The following is a 23,690-nucleotide window of genomic DNA, read 5'->3' as shown; positions in this document are numbered from 1 at the left end:
CTTTTCGTGACGGTGTTTAGTCACTTTACTCAAAAACTACAATTACAATCATTTTCTAATTTGACACGATGCATTATAATTGTTCTACAATTGTGAATTTGTAATTTCATGAATTATGATTCAATAATATATAAGTTGTCCAATAAACTATCATTAAAATATTGACACAGTTCACTATTTGTTACGAGGGAGGAGTTCAGAGAGAGGAACAGTGTAAAAGTGTGTACAACGTTAATTAAGATTATTTGAATATAACTGTCACTTTACTAAGTCAAGAACATTTTGAAAGTTCACTATGTTTTCCTTGCTCCATTACAATTTCATTTCCTAGAAAATGCATATTTTCATGAAATGATTATTTGTGAATCTAAACACATCACTTGGTAAGGTGAAATGTCAGTACTTACCACTAAAACGAGACAAATTTGAAACACGCATACTTATTGAATTCCCATAACAATTCGTTGTATTCATCATAACACTCCGGAATTCCCATAACAATTCGTTGTATTCCCCATAACACTCCAGAATTCCAATAACAATCCGTTGTATTCCCCATAACAATCCGCTGTATTCCCCATAACACTCCGGAATTCCCATAACAATCCGTTGTATTCCCCATAACACTCCGGAATTCCCATAACAATCCGTTGTATTCCCCATAACACTCCGGAATTCCCATAACAATCCGTTGTATTCTCCATAACACTCCGGAATTCCAGTAACAATCACGTTACCAACGGTGCGTATTACAGGGTGTGAAATGTCACAACGAACTTACAATGTAAGAATTGCTGAACACGCAAAATACACATGGATCACACAACAACGACATGAACTTCAGAAACGAGTTTATTGTAGTATTCTCTGAACTGAAAACTCTTGTACAAGGTCTCGAGTTAGAAGACGCGATACCGGCTGTCAACTGTTCTGGCTACATCAGTCGCTGGGCATTGTCTGTCACATCATGGATGTAGAACCTGGTACTTGTCTGTATCCCTCCCACGACTGATATTCCTGGACTGTAAACAAATAAATTGTATAATTAACTTTGAAACTTGAAAGTATATGAACTAACAGCAACTGGAACTGGACCCATGCAATGTAAATGTATGCAAACCTACGTCACATTGACCAGATCACAAACAACTGGACCTTGGACCACCCTGATCACGATGACAATCGGCGAGTATCAAAATACCTCACTAGAGTGTAAACTGTAATACTTCATACCTGCTATAAATCACGGACTTGTGATAACTGTAACCTGTATGCTTAATAGGGCTGTGTATTGGCAAATAAATTGTCTTGCAATGTAGTGCGATACGTATTGCGATATATCGGGAACTTAAGTATGTGAAAGTGAGTGACACTAATTGTGCATGGCAATCTTATTTTCTACATTATAAGTCCCTAGACAGATGTTATGGTTCTGATGGCAGCAATCTCAAAATTAGGTTGCATAGTCATGGATTTTATTTTATAAATACAATTAATCGGATTACAGTTAGCCGTTTTGTCATTGAATAAGGAAGGAAAATATTTGTTGTGAATGAAAGTCTGTGTAGATTTTAATTTAAACCATAAAGACACTCACAAAAACTTTGTTCTTTACCCAATATACCAATCTCAGAAAAAAATATTGTCATACGTATCATTTGAATATTTGCAATATACCGGTAATACCATGCAATCCTTATGCTTAAATCATCACAACCCGTCGGAATGAAGCAGGAACGGCTGCCATATATAATCCGGATGTCAACAACATGATGTACCTCCTACACCCTGATATGGCCGGAATAATACTAACAGCAGTGTAAAACACCACTCCTTCGATCTCTAGATTTCAAGGTTTCAATGATTAAAAAGGTATTTGGACATCTGATTGCATGAGAAATTAAGAATACGGCGGTATTTTATGTTCACTACAAATTTTCAAAATCCCATTCTGGATGTGTATGCGCGAACACGATGCACCTATTGCATATACTATACGTTTTCGCCATGATGTCACAGACCTGTGAAGATCTACAAACGTTTTCCCGACAGACAAATTGCGCTGCAGAGTTCTGTAATGTCACTGGAAGCTTTGGATTATGCTTGACTGTGATCCATTATGTAACATAAGTAGCGAATACTTCATATAACAAAATAATGCAGCAAACAACAATTTGAACAAAAAACAAAACAAAGTTTACTAACGAAATAACAAACAACTGGAAATTATAACAGGTGTTGTTTGTGACTTATTTGCCACAAATGTCCCACAAAATGGCACTTTATACGTCGTTTTTGTTGGAGGTGAAGACTCTTTTCACTAGACGGATGAAACGGGACAGCAAGGCTCTCAGGAAGGACTGGGGTGGGCGGGGTTGTGTGTCTGCCTCACTGCCCAGATCTATCTCCACAAAGTCAGTGTCAGCCACAATAACTTGGCCGGTGATGTTGACAGAAACAGAGGCGGGGACTGGGTCGGGGACAGAGATGTAGGAGGTGGGAAGGTTGGACAGGGGTTCAGGGTGGAACACACAAGGACGCTAGTGGGGAGGGAAGTGGGAACAGAGAAATAATGAGACAAGGCTGATATGAAGGGCAGGTTGTATGCTGGGTAAGGAAAGACGGTAAGAATGAATCATACGGGACACGACAGCCATTTTCTTGCCACGGTCAATATATTTTATTCATTAGGATTATTTAGAGAGGGTTAGGGTCGGGTGTAATGCATGTATACCGGAACAATTGACCATACAGGAGAAGGTTATGGAACATGAACACTTGGACACGAGGCATTTTGTCTCAGAAATTGACCTGTTGTGAAAACAAATACTGTGTGACATACATTTTAGTTCCCTACAGGAGCTGATACAAGTTTCAGTTTCAATAATTTAGTTTTATTCTAAAACCTTAGCACACCTACTCGACGTGGGACAGGAGTGACAGCAGTGGTAAGCAACTGGTGAAACATGACCTCTGTGTTGTGGAGAAGTGATGAAACTTCTTGAAATAAAGAATACACTGAAAGTCATAGTTAAGTACAAGTAATATAAGCTGTTCCCTCGAGTGTAATACGGTCTGAGAGAATGTTCGTTACACATGAAAGGATTCGCCATTTTCAGAAAACCTCTAAAATCAGATGTTAAAAACAGAAAGAACACGTTTACAGTATCCAAGGAAGCATATTGATCAACGTAACACTGCCAGGGGTCTTTTCAGACATCAAGAACAAAAATGCAAACATCGTTAGTAAAGATACACATCGGCCAGTCGCCATATTTAACAACAGACTGAAACAAAGTCACAAAACACGGATTCATTGGTACCTTGAACGTAACTGCTTGACTGTATGGGGAAAAAACTCAAGCGATCGTCAAAATCGAAGATAGATTGACCAACAATGGCGAGATACAGCAGATGTATACAAGCAACAACAATGGCGTCGTTTTGCTGAGATCGGTAGCTGCGCGACGATCGGCACTATCGGAAGGGAGATAACTCTCAGTTTCCTTGTGTTTCATGTACCACTACTGATCTGCTTAACTGGTGTCACTGGTGTAGTGCAACCGGTATTTCACTCATTCTCAGTTAGCGTGTACATTTGTGATCATGGAAATCGGATTATATTTTTATCTGAACACAATTTCTTCGATATGACAACGGCAAGTATTATTTACTTGACCTATGTACAGAATGATAGGATACAATGCCTTATGGTTTGTTAATAAACGGCAGTTACTAGCATTTGAGGTATTTAATAGTTTATTTTACGTCACACAAAATAATTTAATGTTAGATATATGTAAAACTATAGTACAACTTGTTTTAATTGTTTGCTAAATCCTTTAACAAACTAAAGTTAATTTCAACACAAATAAATCAAAAAAGTAATCAGATGTTATATAGAATTTGACCGTTATATTGACAATTGGTGAAACTTCATACAAGAATTTCCAAATAGATTCTCTAGTTCATCTAAAGTAATATTGAATGTCTTACACTGGCATTTCTATATTTATAGACAACGTCAAGGAGTTATGCGACCTGGAAATATAGTTATTTGCTCCATAGTGGTTATTAAATGTATCACTGTAAGGTAATAAACATTTAATACAACTGTAACGTAAGATACTGTCAAACATAACGGCTGCAGTTTTTGTCATTTTCAGAAAACTGCAAATACAAATAAATTAATGACATATCTCTAACAAACGTTTAGCAACAAACGTTGGATTATATAGGAATTTGTGTTCATTTAACGCCAGTACAATCTAACTGTATATTACGTTACAGCAACTGTATTTTACGTTACGAATGCCATATGGTAATTTCAGTGTGTTTTTCATTACCGAGCATGATTATACATGATACATCTCATTAGACTATCTTCATTACACGCACTGATAAACGTTTAACAGTTTGACTTGTACACATATACAAGAATCATAAGGTTGAAAGTTCAGTACTTACATACCGATGATTTAACCCCTCAGAGCTTCAGATCATGAGCAGCACGCACATTGAAATCGGCATGAATGACGTAACATGTTTTCATGGCGTCATCAAATTTGTTAGTGGCGTATGCACATTATGTGATGTTAAACAGCCATATATGGAACTGTAACGTAAAATACCGTAACGTGGAATAAGTAACGTAAAGTACCGTAACGTGGAATACGTAACGTAAAATACATCAGTCATTATTTTGAGCCACGCAAGTTAAACAAATGACATAGTGCAAATATAGGAGACGGGAAAAGGAACTAGGTTGCATACTTCTTACCAGATGATCATATAGATGTGCTCAAGTTATGTATATGGTCTTATAACGTCGTAACGTAAAATACACCCTTATCTATACTGTATATGATTGTATCTTCCCAACATATAGTTTAACAAGTTATTACAACAAATAGATTTGATGTTCAGTGTCTTCAATAAAACATGAGCGATTACTTTCTTAACGTTCCTGGGTGTATTCTTTTCTCTTTTCATGTTGTTTTCTTTCTTTTGGAGCATAACGTAAAATACCAAAGAATTGGCGACAGTGGAATTTCATTAAAATCTTACTAATACCCTCAAATATTAGGTTAAATGACCAACTCACTGTAAAATTCAGCATGCTATCGTCCACGTGATGCATGAAATGATAACATTCACTATCACCAGTGTTATTTTTGATGCAACAAATATATACACCGTCGCTGGCGACATGCAACTTTTAACTCAAATGGGTTGTTACACATATCGTAAGAATATATTTTTCATGTATTATGGAAATGGTAATGGTAAATTAACACATAATACCCAGTGTATCTATATTTCTAAACTAACTTTTAATATTTTTACACGGATTTTCTTTTTTGTATTTAATTTTCTTTTATGTCCCAAACCACTTAATTTCTGTGGATATTTACACCTTTTCCCTGATAGAAAATCAAAACTTAGAAGTGTGAAAAATCCATGCACATTTTGAGAGTCAAAGTTGCATTTTCTCTAGTGTAAAAAATATATAAAATCGTTGGGTCAGGTCGAAGTTTTGAGTCGGGTGGTAATGTGAAACAAGAATAATTTTACATTTGGCCGTATTGACATTCAGTCGGGGAGAGGCCTATGGCCCCAGTTAAGAGAGTATTATGTTTTGCGAAGTCCGCTCAAGGTCTGCCCCGAGCGTCCGGACTTTCGATGTAAACTGGACTGTCAAGTGCGTGTAACGGTAACATGCTTTTCTAGAAATGAAAGTACAAACTGCACTTGACGCTCCATGCATGTGTGTGCGTGAGTGCGTACGAGCGTGTTTTGATTGGGTATAGCTGAAGATTAATACCCCTTTCGTCTGGTCAAGTGCAAGTTTGCCATAACTCTCCTGAAAGTCTTTGAATGTCTACGAAAAGGGGCATTCGAATACGGCACAACTACGCCTTTAATCCACAATACAAAGATAATACCGATAAAGGGGAAAAGCGACACTTTTGGTCAGACCAATAAACCGGAAACATATTTCCTTCTGCCTCTGTGGTGCCATGACCAGGGAGACTGCTGCTTAAAATCAGCTGATGAAATACCAGCGCCTTGAGCATGCACTAGTTGTGAGGATATGTGCGCTATATATAAATATCCTATGAATGAATGAATCAATGAACGTTAGTAGACCCCTTACGTTTGTCAACGTACACACCTAAATGTTGATATACGAAATCTGTTCAACTAGTGCAACTAGTGCATGCTCAAGGCGCTGGTATTTCATCAGCTGATGGCGAATAAAAATGCTGGCAGTACACATCGGCCCATCAACCACACTGAACAGTGGGACAAAGTCCTAAAACCGGGAATAATTGGTACCTTGAAAGTAACTACTTGACTGCATGTTACTAAACTCAAGCGTAGTTCAAAATCGAAGGAAGATATAGACTGACAATGGCGAGATAAAGCAGATGTATTCTAGCAACAACAATGGTGTCGTTCGGTAGCTTAGCAACGAACGGCATAACCGAGAGGGAGATAACCCTCAGATTCCCAGTATTTCCTATACCGCTAAATACCGCAAAATATAGAAGGATCACACAACAACGAGATGAACTTCAGAAACGAGTTTATTACTTATTCTCTGAACTGAAAAATCTTGTACAAGGTCTCGAGTTTGGAGACACGATACCGGCTGTCAACTGTACTGGATACATCAGTTGCTGGGCATTGTCTGTCACATCATGGATGTAGAACCTGGTACTTGTCTTTATCTCTCCCACGACTGATATTCCTGGACTGTAAACAAATACATTGTATAATGAACTTTGAAACTTGAAAATATATCAACTTACAGCAACTGGAACTGAACCCATGTAATGTAAATGTATGCAAACCTACGTCACACTGACCAGATCACAAACAACCGGACCTTGGATCACCCTGATCACGATGACAATCGGCGAGTATCAAAATACCTCACTAGACGGTAAACTGTAATACTTCATACCTGCTATAAATCACGGACTTGTGATAACTGTAACCTGTATGCTTAATAAGGCTGTGTATTGGCAAATAAATTGTCTTGCAATGTAGTGCGATATGTATTGCGATATATCGGGAACTTAAGTGTGGGACAGTGAGTGACACTAATTGTGCATGGCAATCTTATTTTCTACATTATAAGTCCCTAGACATATGTTATGGTTCTGATAGCAGCAATCTCAAAATTAGGTTGCATAGTCATGGATTTTATTTTTTAAATACAATTTATAGGATTACAGTGTGCCGTTTTGTCATTGAATAAGGAAGGAAATATTTGTTGTGAATGAAAGACTGTGTAGATTTTAATTTAAACCATAAAGACATTCAAACAAACTTTATGTTCTTTACCCAATATACCAATCTCAGAAAAAACTATTGCCATACGTATCATTTGAAAATATGCAATATACCGGTATAACGTGCAGTCCTTATGCTTAAATCATCACAATCCGTCGGAATGAAGCAGGAACGGCTGCCATATGTAATCCGGATGTCAACAACATGATGTACCTCCTACGCCCTGATATGGCCGGAATAATGGTAACAGCGTGCAGTGAAAAACACCACTCATTCGATCTCTAGATTTCAAGGTTTCAATGATTAAAAATGTATTTGGACATCGGGTGGCATGAGAAATTAAGAATAAGGCGGTATTTTATCGCTACAAATTTTCAAATCCCATTCTGGATGTGTATGCGCGAACAAAACGCACCTATTGCATATACTATACGTTTTCGCCATGATGTCACAGACCTGTGGAGATCTACAAACGTTTCCCGATAGACAAATGGGTCTGCAAAATTCTGTAATGTCACTGGAAGCTTTGGGTTATGCTTGACTGTGATCCATTATGTAACATACGTAGCGAATACTTCATATAACAAACATTTCTGGTGTCCCCCGCCGTGATGTTGCTGGAATATTGCTAAAAGTCGGCGTAAAACCAAACTCAGTCAGTCAGTCAGTCATATAACAAAATAATGCAGCAAACAACAATTTGAACAAAAAAACAAAACAAAGTTTACTAACGAAATAACAAACAACTGGAAATTATAACAGATGTTGTTTGTGACTTATTTGCCACAAATGTCCCACAAAATGGCACTTTATACGTCGTTTTTGTTGGAGGTGAAGACTCTTTTTCACCAGACGGATGAAACGGGACAGCAAGGCTCTCAGGAAGGACTGGGGTAGGCGGGGTTGTGTGTCTGCCTCACTGCCCAGATCTATCTCAATAAAGTCAGTGTCAGCCACAATAACTTGGCCGGTGATGTTGACAGAAACAGAGGCAGGGACTGGGTCGGGGACAGAGATGGAGGAGGTGGGAAGGTTGGACAGGGGCTCAGGGTGGAACACACAAGGACGCTAGTGGGGAGGGAAGTGGGAACAGAGAAATAATGAGACAAGGCTGGTATGAAGGGCGGGTTGTATGCTGGGTAAGGAAAGACGGTAAGAATGCATCATACGGGACACGAAAGCCATTTTCTTGCCACGGTCAATATATTTTATTCATTAGGATTATTTAGAGAGGGTTAGGGTCCGGTGTAATGCATGTGTACCGGAACAATTGGCCATACAGGAGAAGGTTATGGAACATGAACACTTTGACACGAGGCATTTTGTCTCAGAAATTGACCTGTTGTGAAAACAAATACTGTGTGACTTACATTTTAGTTCCCTACAGGAGCTGATACAAGTTTCAGTTTCAATAATTTAGTTTTATTCTAAAACCTTAGCACACCTACTCGACGTGGGACAGGAGTGACAGCAGTGGTAAGCAACTGGTGAAACATGACCTCTGTGTTGTGGAGAAGTGATGAAACTTCTTGAAATAAAGAATACACTGAAAGTCATAGTTAAGTACAAGTAATATAAGCTGTTCTCTCGAGTGTAATACGGCCCAAAGAAGCATATTGATCAACGTAACACTGACAGGGGTCTTTTCAGACATCAAGAACAAAAATGCTAACATCGTTAGTAAAGATACACATCGGCCAGTCGCCATATTTAACAACAGACTGAAACAAAGTCACAAAACTGGGATTCATTGGTACCTTGAACGTAACTGCTTGACTGTATGGGGAAAAACTCAAGCGATCGTCAAAATCGAAGATAGATATTGACCAACAATGGCGAGATACAGCAGATGTAAACAAGCAACAACAATGGCGTCGTTTTGCTGAGATCGGTAGCTACGCGACGACCGGCACTATCGGAAGGGAGATAACTCCCAGTTTCCTTGTGTTTCATGTACCACTACTGATCTGCTTAACTGGTGTCACTAGTGTGGCGCAACCGGTATTTCACTCATTCTCAGTTAGCGTGCACATTTGTGATCATGGAAATCTTTCCAAATAGATTCTCTAGTTCATCTAAAGTAATATTGAATGTGTTACACAGGCATTTCTATATTTATAGACAACGTCGAGGAGTTATGCGACCTGGAAATATAGTTATTTGCTCCATAGTGGTTATCAAATGTATCACTGTAAGGTAATAAACATTTAATACAACTGTAACGTAAAATACTGTCAAACATAACGGCTGCAGTTTTTTTTGTCATTTTTCAGAAAACTGCAAATACAAATAAATAAATAACATATCTCTAACAAACGTTTAGCAACAAACGTTGGATTATATAGGAATTTGTGTTCATTTAACACCAGTGCAATCTGACTGTATATTACGTTACAGCAACTGTATTTTACGTTACGAATAACATATGGTAATTTCAGTATGTTTTTCATTACCGAGCATGATTATACCTGATACATCTCATTAGAATATCTTCATTACACGCACTGATAAACGTTTAACAGTTTGACTTGTACACATATACAAGAATCATAAGGTTGAAACTTCAGTACTTACATACCGATGAATTAACCCCTCAGAGCTTCAGCTCATGAGCAACTCGTACATTGAAATCGGCATGAATGACGCAACATGTTTTCATGGCGTCATCAAATTTGTTAGTGGCGTATGCACATTATGTGATGTTAAACAGCCATATAAGGAACTGTAACGTAAAATACCGTAAAGTGGAATAAGTAACGTAAAGTACCGTAACGTGCAATACGTAACGTAAAAACATCAGTCATTATTTTGAGCCACGCAAGTTAAACAAATGATAAAGTGCAAATATAGGAGACGGGAAATGGAACTAGGTTGCATACTTCTTACCAGATGATCATATAGATGTGCTCATGTTATGTATAAGGTCTTATAACGTTGTAACGTAAAATACACCCTTGTCTATACTGTATATGCATTGTATCTTCAAAGAATTGTCGACAGTGGAATTTCATTAAAATCTCAAATATTAGGTTAAATGGCCAACTCACAGTAACATTCAGCATGATATCTTCCACGTGATGCATAAAAGATTACATTCACTATCACTAGTGTTATTTTTGATGCAACAAATATATACACCCTCGCTGGCGACATGCAACGTTTAACTTAAATGGGAGGTGAGGTGAAATTGGGTTTTACGTCGTGCTTGAGAATATTTCGCTCATATGACGACGTATATGCGTGTGTATGCGTACGTGCGGCTGCTTGTACTAGCCAAGACTTAAGCTGGTTTTATAGTGCTAGCCCACCGAGATACCATGCCGCAGTGAAGCATGAATACCCCACTCAGACACATTATACTGACTCCGAGCCGACTAGTCCTTGATGTACCCATTTATGCCGAGCGCCAGGCAGGGACCAACAAGTACCATATTTTAACGTCTTTTGGTATGACGCGGTCGGGGATCGAACCCGCGACCTTCCGCTCTCCGGGCGGACGCTCTAACCACTACACCACGGCAGCAGTCACTTAAATGGGATGTTTTGCATATCGTAAGAATATACTTTTCATGTATTATGGAAATGGTAATGGTAAATTAACACATAATACCCAATGTATCTTTATTTCCAAACTATCAATATTTTTGCACTTACAATCATGCGACAACGCAATAGAGTCAATGTGCAGGTTGAGTGAGAATGAGTGCTTTAGTCAATAGGCTTGTAGCCAAACAGGGTGAAATATGTATTACACGTGGCTGCGGGAGCGCATCGCTAGCGTTCCTGATAACGAGTGTAAATGATCAATTTTTCAACAGCCCAAATCTACCAGCCATTGCTGTTTATGAAATTGTAGAAAAAAGGCATTGTAAGGCCACATAAAAACAATATTCTTGTTATTCATCACTTTTTCAAAAAAATATGGGTCGGTCGGACGGATTCTATTTTCTTTTATGTCCCAAACCACTTAATTTCTGTGGATTTTTACTCCTTTTCTCCGATAGAAAATCAAAACATAGAAGTGTGAAAATCCATGCACACTTTGAGAGTCAAAGTTGCATTTTCTCTAGTGTAATTTTTTTTTAAAAATCGTTGGGTTGGGTCGAAGTTTTGGGTCGGGTGGTAATGTGAAACAAGAATAATTTTACATTAGGCCGTATTGACATTCAGTCGGGGAGAGGCCTTTGGTCCCAGTTAAGAGAGTATTATGCTTCCGAAGTCCGCTCAAGTTCTGTCCCGAGCGTCCGGACTTTCGATGTAAACTGGACTGTCAAGTGCGTGTAACGGTAACATGCTTTTCCAGAAATGAAAGTACAAACTGCACTTGACGCTCCATGCATGTGTGTGCTGATATGCGTTTGTGCGTGAGTGCGTGCGAGCGTGTTTTGATTGGGTATAGCTGAAGATTAATAGCCTTTAGGTCTGGTCAAGTGTACGTTTGCCATCACTCCACAGAAAGTCTTTGAATGTCTACGAAAAGGGGAATTCGAATACGGCACAACTACGCCTTTAATCCACAATACAAAGATAATACCGATAAAGGGGAAAAGCGACACTTTTGGTCAGACCAATAAACCAGGAACATATTTCCTTCTGCCCTGTGGTGCCATGACCAGGGAGACTGCTGCTTAAAATCAGCTGATGAAATACCAGCGCCTTGAGCATGCACTAGTTGTGAGGATATGTGCGCTATATATAAATATCCTATGAATGAATGAATCAATGAACGTTAGTAGGCCCCTTACGTTTGTCAACGTACACACCTAAATGTTGATATACGAAATCTGTTCAACTAGTGCAACTAGTGCATGCTCAAGGCGCTGGTATTTCATCAGCTGATGGCGAACAAAAATGCTGGCAGTACACATCGGCCCATCAACCACACTGAACAGTGGGACAAAGTCCTAAAACCGGGAATAATTGGTACCTTGAAAGAAACTACTTGACTGCATGTTACTAAACTCAAGCGTAGTTCAAAATCGAAGGAAGATATAGACTGACAATGGCGAGATAAAGCAGATGTATTCTAGCAACAACAATGGTGTCGTTCGGTAGCTAAGCAACGAACGGCATAACCGAGAGGGAGATAACCCTCAGATTCCCAGTATTTCCTATACCGCTAAATACCGCAAAATATAGAAGGATCACACAACAACGAGATGAACTTCAGAAACGAGTTTATTACTTATTCTCTGAACTGAAAAATCTTGTACAAGGTCTCGAGTTTGGAGACACGATACCGGCTGTCAACTGTACTGGTTACATCAGTCGCTGGGCATTGTCTGTCACATCATGGATGTAGAACCTGGTACTTGTCTGTATCTCTCCCACGACTGATATTCCTGGACTGTAAACAAATAAATTGTATAATGAACTTTGAAACTTGAAAATATATGAACTTACAGCAACTGGAACTGAACCCATGTAATGTAAATGTATGCAAACCTACGTCACACTGACCAGATCACAAACAACCGGACCTTGGACAACCAAGATTAAAATGACAATCGGCGAGTATCAAAATACCTCACTAGAGTGTAAACTGTAAATACTTCATACCTGCTGTAAATCACGGACTTGTGATAACTGTAACCTGTATGCTTAATAGGGCTGTGTATTGGCAAATAAATTGTTTTGCAATGTAGTGCGATACGTATTGCGATATATCGGAACTTAAGTGTTTGCCAGTGAGTGACACTAATTGTGCATGGCTATCTTATTTTCTACATTATAAGTCCCTTAACATATATGTAATGGTTCTGATAGCAGCAATCTCAAAATCATGGATTTTATTTTTTAAATACAATTTGTAGGATTACAGTGTGCCGTTTTGTCATTGAATAAGGAAGGAAAATATTTGTTGTGAGTGAAAGTCTGTGTAGATTTTAATTTAAACCATAAAGACATTCAAATAAACTTTATATGTTTTTTACCAAATATACCAATTCTCAGAAAAAAAAAACTATTGCCACACGTATCATTTGAAAATATGCAATATACCGGTATACCGGTAATACCGTGTAGTCCTTATGCTTAAATCATCACAATCCGTCGGAATGAAGCAGGACTGACTGACAGAGTTTGGTTTTACGCCGCTTTTAGCAATATTCCAGCAATATCACGGCGGGGGACACCAGAAATGGGCTTAACTCATTGTACCCATGTGGGGATTCGAACCCGGGTCTTCGGCGTGACGAGCCAACGCTTTAACCACTAGACTACCCCACCGCCCCGAATGAAGCAGGAACGGCTGCCATATATAATCCGGATGTCACCAACTTGATGTACCTCCTACACCCTGATATGGCCGGAATAATGCTAACAGCAGTGTAAAACACCACTCCTTCGATCTCTAGATTACAAGGTTTCAATGATTAAAAATGTATTTGGACATCAGGTGGCATGAGAAATTAAGAATAAGGCGGTATTTTATGTTCACAACAAATTTTCAAATCCCATTCTGGATGTGTATGCGCGAACAAAACGCACCTATTGCATATACTATACGTTTTCGCCATGATGTCACAGACCTGTGGAGATCTACAAACGTTTCCCGACAGACAAAATGGGGCTGCAAAATTCTGTAATGTCACTGGGAGCTTATGGTTATGCTTGACTGTGATCCATTATGTAACATAAGTAGTGAATACTTCATATAACAAAATAATGCAGCAAACAACAATTTGAACACAAAACAAAACAAAGTTTACTAACGAAATAACAAACAACTGGAAATTATAACAGGTGTTGTTTGTGACATATTTGCCACAAATGTCCCACAAAATGGCACTTTATACGTCGTTTTTTTGTTGGAGGTGAAGACTCTTTTCACCAGACGGATGAAACGGGACAGCAAGGCTCTCAGGAAGGACTGGGGTGGGCGGGGTTGTGTGTCTGCCTCACTGCCCAGATCTATCTCCACAAAGTCAGTGTCAGCCACAATAACTTGGCCGGTGATGTTAACAGAAACAGAGGCGGGGACTGGGTCGGGGACAGAGATGTAGGAGGTGGGAAGGTTGGACAGGGGCTCAGGGTGGAACACACAAGGACGCTGGTGGGTGGAAGTGGGAACAGAGAAATAATGAGACAAGGGTGATATGAAGGGCGGGTTGTATGCTGGGTAAGGAAAGACGGTAAGAATGCATCATACCGGACACGACAGCCATTTTCTTGCCACGGTCAATATATTTTATTCATTAGCATTATTTAGAGAGGGTTAGGGTCCGGTGTAATGCATGTGTACCGGAACAATTGGCCATACAGGAGAAGGTCATGGAACATGAACACTTGGACACGGGGCATTTTGTCTCAGACATTGACCTGTTGTGAAAACAAATACTGTGTGACTTACATTTTAGTTCCCTACAGGAGCTGATACAAGTTTCAGTTTCAATAATTTAGTTTTATTCTAAAACCTTAGCACACCTACTCGACGTGGGACAGGAGTGACAGCAGTGGTGAGCAACTGGTGAAACATGACTTCTGTGTTGTGGAGAAGTGATGAAAATTCTTGAAATAATGAATACACTGAAAGTCATAGTTATGTAAAGTAGGCATTGGAGACATTAATCGTCATTAATATAAGCTGTTCTCTCGAGTGTAATACGGTCTGAGAGAATGCTCGTTACACATGACAGGATTCGCCATTTTAAAAATACCTCTAAAATCTGATGTTAAAAACAGAAGGAACACGTTTACAGTATCTAAGGAAGCATATTGATCAACGTAACACTGACAGGGGTCTTTTCAGACATCAAGAACAAAAATGCTAACATCGTTAGTAAAGATACACATCGGCCAGTCGCCATATTTAACAACAGACTGAAACAAAGTCACAAAACTGGGATTCATTGGTACCTTGAACGTAACTGCTGGAGTGTATGGGGAAAAACTCAAGCGATCGTCAAAATCGAAGATAGCTATTGACCAACAATGGCGAGATACAGCAGATGTATACAAGCAACAACAATGGCGTCGTTTTGCTGAGATCGGTAGCTACGCGACGACCGGCACTATCGGAAGGGAGATAACTCTCAGCTTCCTTGTGTTTCATGTACCACTACTGATCTGCTCAACTGGTGTCACTGGTGTAGCGCAACCGGTATTTCTATTAACTCATTCTCAGTTAGCGTGCACATTTGTGATCATGGAAATGGGATTTTTTTTAACTGAACACAATTTCTTCGATATGACAACGACAAGTATTATTTACTTGACCTATGTACAGAAGGATAGGATACAATGTCTTATGGTTCCTAATAAACGATAGTTACTAGCATTTGGGGTATTTTATAGTTTATTTTACGTCACACAAAATAATTTAATGTTAGATATATGTAAAACTATAGTACAACTTGTTTTAATTCTTTGCTAAAATCCTTTAACAAACTGAAGTTAATTTCAACACAAATTAATCAAAAAAGTAATCAGATGTTATATAGAATTTGACCGTTATATTGAAACTTCAAACAAGAATTTCCAAATAGATTCTCTAGTTCATCTGAAGTAATACTGGATGTCTTACACGGGTATTTCTATATGTATAGACAACGTCGAGGAGTTATGCGACCTGGAAATATAGTTATTTGCTCCATAGTGGTTATCAAATGTATCACTGTAAGGTAATAAACATTTAATACAACTGTAACGTAAAATACTGTCAAACATAACGGCTGCAGTTTTTTTTGTCATTTTCAGAAAACTGCAAATACAAATAAATAAAATAACATATCTCTAACAAACGTTTAGCAACAAACGTTGGATTATATAGGAATTTGTGTTCATTTAACACCAGTACAATCTAACTGTATATTACGTTACAGCAACTGTATTTTACGTTACGAATGACATATGGTAATTTCAGTATGTTTTTCATTACCGAGCATGATTATACCTGATACATCTCATTAGAATATCTTCATTACACGCACTGATAAACGTTTAACAGTTTGACTTGTACACATATACAAGAATCATAAGGTTGAAAGTTCAGTACTTACATACCGATCAATTAACCCCTCAGAGCTTCAGATCATAAGCAGCACGCACATTGAAATCGGCATGAATGACGCAACATGTTTTCATGGCGTCATCAAATTTGTTAGTGGCGTATGCACATTATGTGATGTTAAACAGCCATATATGGAACTGTAACGTAAAATACCGTAACGTGGAATAAGTAACGTAAAGTACCATAACGTGGAATACGTAACGTAAATACATCAGTCATTATTTTGAGCCACGCAAGTTAAACAAATGATAAAGTGCAAATATAGGAGACGGGAAATGGAACTAGGTTGCATACTTCTTACCAGATGATCATATAGATGTGCTCATGTTATGTATAAGGTCTTATAACGTCGTAACGTAAAATACACCCTTGTCTATACTGTATATACATTGTATCTTCAAAGAATTGTCGACAGTGGAATTTCATTAAAATCTCAAATATTAGGTTAAATGGCCAACTCACAGTAACATTCAGCATGATATCTTCCACGTGATGCATAAAAGATTACATTCACTATCACTAGTGTTATTTTGGATGCAACAAATATATACACCCTCGCTGGCGACATGCAACGTTTAACTTAAATGGGAGGTGAGGTGAAATTGGGTTTTACGTCGTGCTTGAGAATATTTCGCTCATATGACGACGTGTATGCGTGTGTATGCGTACGTGCGGCTGCTTGTACTAGCCCAGACTTAAGCTGGTTTTATAGTGCTAGCCCACCGAGATACCATGCCGCAGTGAAGCATGAATACACCACTCAGACACATTATACTGACTCCGAGCCGACTAGTCCTTGATGTACCCATTTATGCCGAGCGCCAGGCAGGGACCAACAAGTACCATATTTTAACGTCTTTTGGTATGACGCGGTCGGGGATCGAACCCGCGACCTTCCCCTCTCCGGGCGGACGCTCTAACCACTACACCACGGCGGCAGTCACTTAAATGGGATGTTTTGCATATCGTAAGAATATACTTTTCATGTATTATGGAAATGGTAATGGTAAATTAACACATAATACCCAATGTATCTTTATTTCCAAACTATCAATATTTTTGCACTTACAATCATGCGACAAGGCAATAGAGTCAATGTGCAGGTTGAGTGAGAATGAGTGATTTAGTCAATCGGCTTGTAGCCAAACAGGGTGAAATATGTATTACACGTGGCTGCGGGAGCGCATCGCTAGCGTTCCTGATAACGAGTGTAAATGATCAATTTTTCAACAGTCCAAATCTACCAGCCATTGATGTTTATGAAATTGTAGAAAAAAGGTATTGTAAGGCCACATAAAAACAATATTCTTGTTATTCATCACTTTTTCAAAAAAATATGGGTCGGTCGGGCGGATTCTATTTTCTTTTATGTCCCAAACCACTTAATTTCTGTGGATTTTTACTCCTTTTCTCCGATAGAAAATCAAAACTTAGAAGTGTGAAAATCCATGCACACTTTGAGAGTCAAAGTTGCATTTTCTCTAGTGTAATATTTTTTTTTAAATCGTTGGGTTGGGTCGAAGTTTTGGGTGGGGTGGTAATGTGAAACAAGAATAATTTTACATTTGGCCGTATTGACATTCAGCCGGGGAGAGGCCTTTGGTCCCAGTTAAGAGAGTATTATGTTTCCGAAGTCCGCTCAAGTTCTGTCCCGAGCGTCCGGACATTCGATGTAAACTGGACTGTAAAGTGCGTGTAACGGTAACATACTTTTCCAGAAATGAAAGTACAAACTACACTTGACGCTCCATGCATGTGTGTGCTGATATGCGTTTGTGCGTGAGTGCGTGCGAGCTTGTTTTGATTGGGTATAGCTGAAGATTAATAGCCTTTAGGTCTGGTCAAGTGTACGTTTGCCATCACTCCACAGAAAGTCTTTGAATGTCTACGAAAAGGGGAATTCGAATACGGCACAACTACGCCTTTAATCCATAATACAAAGATAATACCGATAAAGGGGAAAAGCGACACTTTTGGTCAGACCAATAAACCAGGAACATATTTCCTTCTGCCCTGTGGTGCCATGACCAGGGAGACTGCTGCTTAAAATCAGCTGATGAAATACCAGCGCCTTGAGCATGCACTAGTTGTGAGGATATGTGCGCTATATATAAATATCCTATGAATGAATGAATCAATGAACGTTAGCAGGCCCCTTACGTTTGTCAACGTACACACCTAAATGTTGATATACGAAATCTGTTCAACTAGTGCAACTAGTGCATGCTCAAGGCGCTGGTATTTCATCAGCTGTTGGCGAACAAAAATGCTGGCAGTACACATCGGCCCATCAACCACACTGAACAGTGGGACAAAGTCCTAAAACGTGAATAATTGGTACCTTGAAAGTAACTACTTGACTGCATGTTACTAAACTCAAGCGTAGTTCAAAATCGAAGGAACATATAGACTGACAATGGCGAGATAAAGCAGATGTATTCTAGCAACAACAATGGTGTCGTTCGGTAGCTAAGCAACGAACGGCATAACCGAGAGGGAGATAACCCTCAGATTCCCAGTATTTCCTATACCGCTAAATACCGCAAAATATAGAAGGATCACACAACAACAAGATGAACTTCAGAAACGAGTTTATTACTTATTCTCTGAACTGAAAAATCTTGTACAAGGTCTCGAGTTTGGAGACGCGATACCGGCTGTCAACTGTACTGGTTACATCAGTCGCTGGGCATTGTCTGTCACATCATGGATTTAGAACCTGATATTTGTCTGTATCTCTCCCACGACTGATATTCCTGGACTGTAAACAAATAAATTGTATAATGAACTTTGAAACTTGAAAATATATGAACTTACAGCAACTGGAACTGAACCCATGTAATGTAAATGTATGCAAACCTACGTCACATTGACCAGATCACAAACAACCGGACGTTGGACCACCCTGATCACGATGACAATCGGCGAGTATCAAAATACCTCACTAGACGGTAAACTGTAATACTTCATACCTGCTATAAATCACGGACTTGTGATAACTGTAACCTGTATGCTTAATAGGGCTGTGTATTAGCAAATAAATTGTCTTGCAATGTAGTGCGATACGTATTGCGATATATCGGGAACTTAAGTGTGTGACAGTGAGTGACACTAATTGTGCATGGCAATCTTATTTTCTACATTATAAGTCCCTAGACATATGTTATGGTTCTGATAGCAGCAATCTCAAAATTAGGTTGCATAGTCATGGATTTTATTTTTTAAATACAATTAATAGGATTACAGTATGCCGTTTTGTCATTAAATAAGGAAGGGAAATATTTGTTGTGAATGAAAGTCTGTGTAGATTTTAATTTAAACCATAAACACACTCACAAAAACTTTATGTTCTTTACCCAATATACCAATCTCAGAAAAAACTATTGCCATACGTATCATTTGAAAATATGCAATATACCGGTATACCGGTAATACCGTGTAGTCCTTATGCTTAAATCATCACAATCCGTCGGAATGAAGCAGGAACGGCTGCCATATATAATCCGGATGTCAACAACATGATGTACCTCCTACACCCTGATATGGCCGGAATAATGCTAACAGCAGTGTAAAACACTCCTTCCATCTCTAGATTTCAAGGTTTCAATGATTTAAAATGTATTTGGACATCTGATGGCATGAGAAATTAAGAATAAGGCGGTATTTAATGTTCACAACAAATTTTCAAATCCCATTCTGGATGTGTATACGCGAACAAAACGCACCTATTGCATATACTATACGTTTTCGCCATGATGTCACAAACCTGTGGAGATCTACAAACGTTTTCCCGACAGACAAATTGCCCTGCAGAATTCTGTAATGTCACTGGAAGCTTTGGGTTATGCTTGACTGTGATCCATTATGTAACATAAGTAGCGAATACTTCATATAACAAAATAATGCAGCAAACAACAATTTGAACAAAAAACAAAACAAAAGTTTACTAACGAAATAACAAACATCTAGAAATTATAACAGGTGTTGTTTGTAACTTATTTGCCACAAATGTCCCACAAAATGGCACTTTATACGTCGTTTTTGTTGGAGGTGAAGACTCTTTTCACCAGACGGATGAAACGGGACAGCAAGGCTCTCAGGAAGGATTGGGGTGGGAGGGGTTGTGTGTCTGCCTCACTGCTCAGATCTATCTCCACAAAGTCAGTGTCAGCCACAATAACTTGGCCGGTGATGTTGACAGAAACAGAGGCGGGGACTGGGTCGGGGACAGAGATGTAGGAGGTGGGAAGGTTGGACAGGGGTTCAGGGTGGAACACACAAGGACGCTGGTGGGGAGGGAAGTGGGAACAGAGAAATAATGAGACAAGGGTGATATGAAGGGCGGGTTGTATGCTGGGTAATGAAAGACAGTAAGAATGCATCATACCGGACACAACAGCCATTTGCTTGCCACGGTCAATATATTTTATTCATTAGGATTATTTAGAGAGGGTTAGGGTCCGGTGTAATGCATGTGTACCGGAACAATTGGCCATACAGGAAGAGGTTATGGAACATGAACACTTGGACACGAGGCATTTTGTCTCAGACATTGACCTGTTGTGAAAACAAATACTGAGTGACTTACATTTTAGTTCCCTACAGGAGCTGATACAAGTTTCAGTTTCAATAGTTTAGTTTTATTCTAAAACCTTAGCACACCTACTCGACGTGGGACAGGAGTGACAGCAGTGGTGAGCAACTGGTGAAACATGACTTCTGTGTTGTGGAGAAGTGATGAAAAGTCTTGAAATAAAGAATACACTGAAAGTCATAGTTCAGTACAAGTAATATAAGCTGTTCTCTCGGGTGTAATACGGTCTGAGAGAATGCTCGTTACACATGACAGGATTCGTCATTAATATAAGGGAGCACCTTTAGAATACAGCACCACAACTTCTCGTGAGGACGATCTCTGCCATAGGTCACGTGTCATTAAGACAAGCAACCAGTTTATGAGAACCCGTCGGACGCGAACCCGCGACCTTCGGATTGATAGCTCGACAGCTAACCGACTGAGCTACGTCCACACTGTTGCAAACTGTGCAAATTTATCGAGTCATTCCTGTGACGTCACGGAAATGAACGGAAAGAGTCGAATAGGTCACGGACAATTACGAATGCTACGGGTAGACTTGGTGTCATGCGATTTTATTCTACGGACAGTTGCCGAATGGATCCGATGCCATTTGGCACACTCGTCCCATTCCGTAATCTACAAATTAACGTGTGGCGTGGAATGAGCCGATATGCCTCAAACGGAAAAGGGTTGTTGACGTCAGGCGTCAGACGTAGATTTCACGGCGTATGCATGAATGACGCGCTTTTATATAAATCTGTGATTTTGTGACAGAAAAGTGATGTAGGGAACACTGTAAGGATAATGTGGATCGCAATAAGGAACGAGGGAGACATGAGCATGTGTAGTGACGGCACGAGGGTGAGTTAGCCTTCGAATCATTACTTTACAAAATTTATGTTGCGTGTGAAAGAGGCTTCAGTGCAAATTCCAGGCCAATTTCCATTAGCCCAAAATTTCTACATTAACCCATTTCATAATGTACTTTCGACGTTTTTGGTTTCCCGTTTTTGTGTGAAAAAAAAGTATTAAAATGCAAAAAAGAAAAACAACAAATGGTACTCACGTATTACACCGGACATGTACCTACTATATTGGATTAGGTCCCTAAACCCTAACCCTAAACCCTCAGCCCTAACCCTAACCCTAACCCCTTGAAATAATCCTAATAAATAGAATGCATTGACCGAACCACCGGACATGTACCTACTATATTGCATTAGGTCCCCAACCCCAACCCCAACCCCAACCCTAAACCCTAAACCCTAAACCCTAATCCTAATCCTAGCCCCAGCCCTAACCCTAATCCCTTGAATTAATCCTAATAAATAGAATGCATTGACAGAACCGGCACAAACACGACTGGCGTTTCTAGTGCAATGCATTATTACCGCTTCGAAATAAAAAATACTAATAAAACACTTTTCTATGTAATGGTGCAAATTACTGAATGACAAAAATATATATGTAAATTTAAAAAATTACAAAATACAAAATACACAACACTTAACACCCCAGCAGCCCGTAATACAAATAAATATGAGCGTATTAGTGAAAAAAGAAAAATATTTCAAACTGGTGCTTGCAAAATATTGCGCATCCGCCGGTATACAACTACTGGAAACTCTCAACATCGTTGGCCTTATGCAATGACATAGCTCGTAGAGATGAAACACCAGTGAGCGGAGCTCATACGCACTCGCTGAGCCAGACAACCGTGTTGCCATGCAGGCGTCATAGGGCATTGTTTAGAGATCGTGCTTTCGAACAAAATCACATTACATTACGTAAAAGGGTATTATGACGTATTTTTAAAGTTTGTGGTGCTGTATTCTAAAGGTAGGCCAATATAAGCTGTTCCCTCGGGTGTAATACGGTCTGAGAGAATGTTCGTTTTACATGACAGGATTCGTCATTAATATAAGCTGTTCCCTCGAGTGTAATACGGTCTGAGAGAATGCTCGTTACACATGACAGGATTCGTCATTAATATAAGCTGTTCCCTCGGGTGTAATACGGTCTGAGAGAATGTTCGTTATACATGACAGGATTCGTCATTAATATAAGCTGTTCCCTCGAGTGTAATACGGTCTGAGAGAATGTTCGTTATACATGACAGGATTCGTCATTAATATAAGCTGTTCCCTCGAGTGTAATACGGTCTGAGAGAATGTTCGTTACACATGACAGGATTCGCCATTTTAAGAAAACCTCTAAAATCTGATGTTAAAAACAGAAGGAACACGTTTACTGTATCCCAGGAAGCATACTGATAATCGTAACACTGCCAGGGGTCTTTTCAGACATCAAGAACAAAAATGCTAACATCGTTAGTAAAGATACACATCGGCCAGTCGCCATATTTAACAACAGACTGAAACAAAGTCACAAAACTGGGATTCATTGGTACCTTGAACGTAACTGCTGGACTGTATGGGGAAAAACTCAAGCGATCGTCAAAATCGAAGATAGATATTGACCAACAATGGCGAGATACAGCAGATGTATACAAGCAACAACAATGGCGTCGTTTTGCTGAGATCGGTAGCTACGCGACGACCGGCACTATCGGAAGGGAGGTAACTCTCAGCTTCCTTGAGTTTCATGTACCACTACTGATCTGCTTAACTGGTGTCACTGGTGTAGCGCAACCAGTATTTCACTCATTCTCAGTTAGCGTGCACATTTGTGATCATGGAAATCGAATTTTTTTTTATCTGAACACAAATTCTTCGATATGACAACGACAAGTATTATTTACTTGACCTATGTACAGAAGGATAGGATACAATGTCTTTA

At 39.2% G+C, this 23,690-nt stretch overlaps 4 long non-coding RNA genes across 4 annotated transcripts; all 4 read right to left on the bottom strand.

Annotated features, from left to right (window-relative positions):
* Positions 1 to 836: 836 nt before the first annotated feature.
* On the bottom strand, positions 837 to 3,453 carry LOC124287007. The gene is made up of 2 exons (XR_006901175.1): positions 3,324 to 3,453; positions 837 to 1,022 (listed from the first exon to the last, which is right to left on the bottom strand). It is a non-coding gene; the product is annotated as an uncharacterized LOC124287007 (long non-coding RNA).
* Positions 3,454 to 6,572: 3,119 nt separating this feature from the next.
* LOC124287008 lies at positions 6,573 to 9,164 on the bottom strand. Its single transcript, XR_006901176.1, has 2 exons — positions 9,060 to 9,164; positions 6,573 to 6,759 (listed from the first exon to the last, which is right to left on the bottom strand). It is a non-coding gene; the product is annotated as an uncharacterized LOC124287008 (long non-coding RNA).
* A 3,298-nt stretch (positions 9,165 to 12,462) lies between these two features.
* Positions 12,463 to 23,391, bottom strand: LOC124286997. The gene is made up of 2 exons (XR_006901170.1): positions 23,302 to 23,391; positions 12,463 to 12,649 (listed from the first exon to the last, which is right to left on the bottom strand). It is a non-coding gene; the product is annotated as an uncharacterized LOC124286997 (long non-coding RNA).
* On the bottom strand, positions 14,118 to 15,217 carry LOC124286999. The gene is made up of 3 exons (XR_006901172.1): positions 15,160 to 15,217; positions 14,732 to 14,811; positions 14,118 to 14,353 (listed from the first exon to the last, which is right to left on the bottom strand). It is a non-coding gene; the product is annotated as an uncharacterized LOC124286999 (long non-coding RNA).
* Positions 23,392 to 23,690: the final 299 nt, after the last annotated feature.

The sequence above is a fragment of the Haliotis rubra genome, unplaced genomic scaffold (assembly GCF_003918875.1).
Source record: "Haliotis rubra isolate DU_JTF1 unplaced genomic scaffold, ASM391887v1 Scf398, whole genome shotgun sequence".
Lineage (NCBI taxonomy): Eukaryota > Metazoa > Mollusca > Gastropoda > Lepetellida > Haliotidae > Haliotis > Haliotis rubra.
The sequence above is the reverse complement of the archived record's forward strand: the minus strand, read 5'-3'. Positions and strand labels throughout refer to the sequence as shown.